Source organism: Delphinapterus leucas, unplaced genomic scaffold (genome assembly GCF_059928025.1).
Source record: "Delphinapterus leucas isolate spDelLeu-1000000601 "Yukka" unplaced genomic scaffold, BTC_Dleu_Yukka2 spDelLeu_asBTCV2_sq25, whole genome shotgun sequence".
NCBI lineage: Eukaryota > Metazoa > Chordata > Mammalia > Artiodactyla > Monodontidae > Delphinapterus > Delphinapterus leucas.
This window is the reverse complement of record NW_028322234.1, coordinates 5,147,850-5,154,555: the sequence shown is the minus strand read 5'-3', so window position 1 is coordinate 5,154,555 and position 6,706 is coordinate 5,147,850. Positions and strand designations below refer to the sequence as shown.

At 47.6% G+C, this 6,706-nt stretch overlaps 1 pseudogene; it reads left to right on the top strand.

The window, feature by feature from the left end:
* The first annotated feature begins 3,713 nt into the window (after positions 1 to 3,713).
* LOC111166765 (inner centromere protein pseudogene) lies at positions 3,714 to 6,444 on the top strand (annotated as a pseudogene).
* Positions 6,445 to 6,706: the final 262 nt, after the last annotated feature.

Below are 6,706 nucleotides of genomic sequence, written 5' to 3'. Positions count from 1 at the left end.
TTGAACCACGCTTGTATCCCTGGAATAAATCCAATTTGATCATGCTGTGTGATCCTTTTTATGTATTGTATTTGTTTTGCTAATATTTTGTTGGGGTTTTTTGCATCTATATTCATCAGATATTGGCCTGTAATTTTCCTTTTTTTTGTAGTGCCTTTGTCTGGTTTTGGTGTCAGGGTAATGGTGGCCTCATAAAATTAATTTGGGAGTGTTCCGTCATCTTTGATTTTTTGAAAAGTTTGAGAAGGATTAGGTATTAGTTCTTCTTTATATGTTTGGTAGAATTCCCCTGTTATCTGTCTGATCCTGGACTTTTGTTTTCTAAGAGTTTTTTAAATTTCAAATTCAATTCCACTTCTAGTGATCGGTCTGTTCAAATTGTCTGTTTCTTCTTGAATCGGTCTTGGCAGAACTTTACGTTTCTAGAAATTTGTCCATCTCTTCTAGGTTGTCCAATTTGTTGGCATATAGCTGTTCATAGTATTCTCTTACAATTTTTTGTATTTCTGTGGTATCAGTTGTTATTTCTCCTGTATGTTTTTTAATTTTATTTGGGTCCTCTCTCTTTTTCTCTTGGTGAGCCTGGCTAAAGGTTTATCAATTTTTGTCTGCCTTAAAAAAAAACAACTCTTGGTTTCATATATCTTTTCTATTGTTTTTTATCTCTATTTTATTTATTTCTGCGCTGATCTTTATAATTTCCTTCCTTCTGCTGGCTTTGGGTTTTGTTTGTCCTTCTTTTTCTAATTATTTTAGGTGGTAGGTTAGGTTGTTTATTTTAGATTTTTCTTGTTTCTTGAGGGTGGCCTGTATCACTATGAACTTCCCTCTTAGAACTCTCATAGATTTTGGAAAGTTGTGTTTTCATTTTCATTCATCTCAAGGTATTTTCTGATTTCTTCATTGACCCATTGATTTTTTTAGTATCATGTTGTTTAGTCTCTACATGCTTGTTCTTTTCCTATTTTTCTTTCTCTTGTTGATTTCTAGCTTCATACCATTTGGGTCACAAAAAACGCTTGATATAATTTCTATCCTCTTAAATTTGTTGAGGCCTCTTTTGTGACTAAGCATGAGATCTATCCTGAAGAAGCTTCCATGTACACTTGAAGAGAATGTGTATTCTGCTGGTTTTTGATGTAAAGTCCTGTAGCTATTAATTAAGTCCAACTGATCTATTGTGTCATTTAAGACCACTGTAGCCTTATTGATTTTCTGTCTGGATGATCTGTCTGTTGATGTCAGTGGGGGTGTTAAAGTCCCCTACAATTATTATATTATCAATTTCTCCCTTTATGTCTCTTAGTATTTGCTTTACATATTTAGGTGCTCCTGTACTGGGTGTTTATATGTTAACAAGTGTAATATACTCTTCTTGTATTGATCCTATTATCATTAGATAATGCCCTTCTTTGTCTTTCATTATCGACTTTGTTTTAAAGTCTATTTTGTCTTATATGAGTATTGCTAATGCTGCTTTCTTGTCATTTCTGTTTCCATGAAATACCACCTTCATTCTGTGAGGTCATCATTACCCTGATACCAAAACCAGACAAAGACATGAAAAAAAGTAATATTACAGGCCAATATATCTGATGTTTATAGACGCAAAATTCCTCAACAACACATTAGCAAAGTAAATTCAATCATATGCTATGATCAAATGGGATTTATTCAATATTCCCAAATCAATCAATGCAGTACACCACATTAACAAAAGAAAGGATAAGAATCACATGATCGCCTCAATAGATGTAGGAAAAGTATCTGACAAAATTCAACATCCATTCATGATAAAAACTCTCAACAAAGTTGCTATAGAGGGAACAAATCTCAACATAATAAAGGCCATTTATGACAAACCTATAGATAATATCATATTCAATGGTGAAAAGCTAAAGCTTTTCCTCTAAAATCAGGAACAAGACAAGGATGCCCATTTTCACCATTTCTATTTAATGTTGCAATCAGACCAAAAATAAATAAATAAATAAATAAATAAAAGGCATACAAATTGGAAGGAAAGAAGTATAACTGTCACTATTTATAGATTACATGATACTTTATATAGAAAACCCTAAAGTCTGCATCAAAACATTATTAGAACTAATAAATGAATTCAGTACAGTTGCAGGAGACAAGATTAATATACATAAATCTATTGCTTTTCTATACACTAATAATAAACTATCAGAAAAAGGAAGCAAGGAAACAATCCCATTCACAAAAAGAATGAAATACCAAAGAATAAACTTAACCAAGGAGGTGAAAGAGCTATACTCTGAAAACTATAAAATGCTGATGAAGGAAACTGGAGATAATACAAAGAAATGGAAAGATATCCCTTGTTCATGAATTGAAAGAATTAATATTGTTAAAATGTCCATACTCCTCAAAGCAATCTAAGAATTGAGGGCAATCCCTATCAAAATACCCATAACATTTTCCACAGAACTATAACAAATAATCCTAAAATTTATACGGAATTACAAAAGACCCCAAATAGCCAAAGCAATCTTGAGAAAAATGAACACAGTTAGAGGTATCATGCTCCCTGACTTTATACTATACCATAAAGCTATAATAGTCAAAAGAGTACTGGCACAAAGAGAGACACATAGATTAATGGAACAGAATAGAAAGCTCAGAAATTAACCCATGCACCTATGGTCAATTAATCTATGACAAAGGAGGCAAAAATATACAATGGGGAAAAGAGAGTCTCTTCCATATGTGGTGTTGGGAAAACTGGACAGCTACCTGTAAAAGAATAAAATTAGAACATTTTTTCAAACTGTATAAAAAAAAAAACTCAAAATGGATTAAAGACCTGAAAATGTAAGACGAGAAACCATAAAACTCCTAGAAGAAAACATAGGCAGTACACTCTATGACATAAGTCTTAGCAATATTTTGGGGGATCTGTCTTCTCAGGCAAGGGAAACAAAAGCAAAAATAAACAAATGGGACCAAATTAAACTTAAAAACTTTTGTACAGTGAAGGAAACCATAGACAAAACAAAAAGACAACCTACTGAATGGGAGATAATATTTGCAAATGATATGTCCAATAAGGGGTTGGTATCCAAAATATACAAAAAGCTCATACAATTCTGTATCAAAGAAACAAACAACCCAATCAAGAAATGGGCAGGGCTTCCCTCGTGGTGCAGTGGTTGAGAGTCGGCCTGCCGATGCAGGGGACACGGGTTCGTGCCCCGGTCCGGGAAGATCCCACATGCCGCGGAGCGGCTGGGTCCGTGAGCCATGGCCGCTGAGCCTGCGCGTCCGGAGCCTGTGCTCCGCAACGGGAGAGGTCACAACAGTGAGAGGCCCGCGTACCGCAAAAAAAAAAAAAAAAAAAAAAAAAAAAAAAAAAAGGTCTACAAATAATAAATGCTGGAGAGTGTGTGGAGGGAAAGGAATCCTCCTACAATGTTGGTGGAAATGTAAATTTGTACAGCCACTATGGAGAACAGTATGGAGGTTCCTTTAAAAAACTAAAAATAGAGCTACCTTATGACCCAGCAATCCCACTCCTGGGCATATATCTGGAGAAACCATAATTCAAAAAGACATGCACCCCAACGTTCATTGTAGCACTATTTACAATAGCCCGGACAAGGAAGCAACCTAAATGTCCATCGACAGATGAATGGATAAAGAAGATATGGTAGGTTGCTTCCTTGCAGCCGTGAGCTTTGGAGGCCAGGAGCGGTGGAACTCGGGCGGGCTGAGGTCTGTGCTGGGAAGGGCGCCGGACTTGTATCGGAGCAGCACTTAGGAGACACGGTGCAGTCGAACAGAGCCATCATGGGGACGACAGCCCTAGGGCCCATTCACTTGCTGGAGCTCTGTGACCAGAAGCTCATGGGGCTTGTCTACAACGTGGACAATAAGGACATAGTGTGGCTGGAGGAGATCGAGGAGGAGGCCGAGCGCACGTTCACCAGAGAATTCAGCAAAGAGCCCGAGCTGATGCCCAAAACACCTTCTCAGAAGAACCGACGGAAAAAGAGACGGATTTCTTATGCTCAGGATGAAAACAGAGACCCCATCCGGAGAACGTTGTCCCACAGAAAGACGCGGAGCAGCCGTCAGAGCTCCTGGCACCTCCGTAACAAGGACAAGCTGGCCACAGTGGTGGGGGAGAACGGCTCCGTCCTGCGGCGGGTGACCCGTGCTGCGGCCGCAGCTGCAGCGACCTCCGCGGCAGCCGCTCCTTCGCCCACCCCTGAGTCTCCCACGGTGCTGACCAAGAAGCCCAAGGAGAGCCTGGCCCAGTGCCAGCTGGTACCCGTGGTGGAGACTGGCATCAGCGAGCGCCGGAGCGCTGAGCAGCACCTCAGCCAGCTCCAGTCTGCCCAGGCTCCGTCCCCCACCCCGGCTCCGGCCACGGCTTCGGCCTCCCAGATCACCTTGACCTCGGAGGAGGACTCAACACCCCAGAAGCCAGAGGCCGGGAGACTGGAGTCTGTCCCCTTGAGCTCCCTGATAACTACACCCCGGGACCCCAAGAGCCGAGGGGGCGGGGCAGAAAGGCCCGTCTCCAAGCTCAGAATTGCCGCGACCTCCCCAGGCCCGCAGGACTCGCCCAGCTCTCCCGCCTCCCCGTGGCGGGAGCGGGTGCTGGCTCCCATCCTGCCGGATAACTTCTCCACGCCCACCGCGGGTCGGTGCGGCGCAGCCTGATCGCCCCGTCCTCCCCGGAGCCCCAAGTCTCGCTGGCCCAGAATTACTCCCTGGTTTCCAAAGAGGAGAGAACCGTCCGAAGATCAAGCAGAAGGATTGCCAGGAAGGCCACCAAAGAGCCGGCCGCCTCCGCCCGCCTCATCTGCCACAGTTACCTGGAGAGGCTCCTGCATGTCGAGGTGCCCCAGAAAGCGAGCCCCAAGGCGGAGGAGCCCAGCAAGGAAGCTGAGCCGGAGGAGACAGCCGAGCCGGAGGCCTCCAAGAGCAATGGCAGTGCCTTGCGGCTCCGCAGTGCCACCAAGATCGCCATTAGCATGCCCGGCTCGCAGCCTGCAGCCGGCGGCCAGGTAACGCCCTCTGAAGCGCGGCAGGAGGCCGAGACTGACCAAGCAGATGGCCCCAAGGAGCCGCCTCCGAGTGTCAGGAGGAAGTGCAGCTACAAGCAGGCAGTGAGTGAGCTGGACGAGGAGCAGCAGCTGGGGGGTGAGGAGCTGCAGCCTCCCAGCAGCAAGACCCCTTCCCCGCCCTGTCCCGCCAGCAAGGTGGTGCGGCCCCTCCGGCCCCTCCTGTAGACCGTGCAGAGGAACGAGCTGCTCATGACCCCGACCTCGACCCCCAACAGCAGCATCATGAAATCCTTCATTAAAGCGCAACGCTCCCCTGCGCGTGGACCCCAAGGAGGAGCTGCAGCGGCTGGAGAACCTGCGGCGTTAGGAGGAGGCCGAGCAGCTCCGCGGGCAGAAGGTGGAGGAGGACAAGCGGCGGCGGCTGGAGGAGGTGAAGCTGAAGCGTGAGGAGCGCCTCCCTAAGGCGCTGCAGGCCCGGGAACGGGTGGAAAGGATGAAGCAGGAGAAGAAGGAACAGATCGAGCGGCAGTTTGCTCAAATCGACGAGAAGAAGGAGAAGGCCAAAGAGGAGCGTCTGGCCGAGGAGAAGGCCAAGAAGATGGAGGAGGTGGAGGCGCTCAAGAGGCAGCAGGAGGAGGAGGCGCGGAGGCTTAGGTGGCTACTGCAGGAGGAGGAGGAGGAGAGGCGCCCCCAGAAGCTGCTGTAGAAGAGGAAGGAGGAGGAGTGGGAGCGGCGGCGGGAGCGGGAGCGGCGGCGGGAGCGGGAGCGGCGGCGGGAGCGGGAGCGGCAGAGGCTCCAGGCCCAGAGGGAGCTGCAGGAGAGGGAGAAGGCCCTGCGGCTACAGAAGGAGCGGCTGCAGAGGGAGCTGGAGGAGAAAAAGAAGGAAGAACAGCAGCGCCTGACTGAGCAGCGGCTGCAGGAGGAGCAGGAGAAAAGCCAAGGAGGCCGCGGTGGCCAGCGGACGTGCAGTCTCCAGCTTGTACCTCGCATCAAATGACTCCACAGGGCACCCCCCACCCCAAGATCAACCCAGATAACTACGGGATGGATCTGAACAGCGATGACTCCCCCGATGACGAGGCCCATCCCCAACTGGGCCAGAGGCACCCAGCCTAGCCAGGCCATCATCCGGCAGTACTACCACCCCCGGAACCTCCTGCAGCTCTTCGGAACCATTCTCCCACTGGACTTGGAGGACATCTTCAAGAAGAGCAAGCCCCGCTACCATAAGTGCACCAGCTCTGCCGTGTGGAACTCGCCGCCCCTGCAGGGCACCAGGGTCCCTGGCAGCCTGGCCTACAGCCTGAAGAAGCGCTGAGCCAGGCCCTCGGGCCTGCTCGGCAGTCTCAGCCTTCATCTGTGTCTATACGTCTGTGTCTCTGGTGCCATCCTGCCTGGTATCCTGTCGCTGAGGGTTCGGTCAAGTGTATATAAACGTCCTCTGTGTGCTACAGGGGGACGGTGGCTCGGGCCCGCTGGGAGGCTGAGCTTGTTGGGTGTTTGGGGAAGACCCAGGCCCAGCCTTGCCTGGTCTGCTGACAGCACTCTGTAAATAGGTTGTTAGAGTTCAGCTGAATTTTAGCCTCTAGTGTTTGAGAGCTAGAGTAATAAAGTCTATTCCTTCAAGCCTGCTGTGAGTATCATGAAGACTGGGCTTCTCTTCAGAA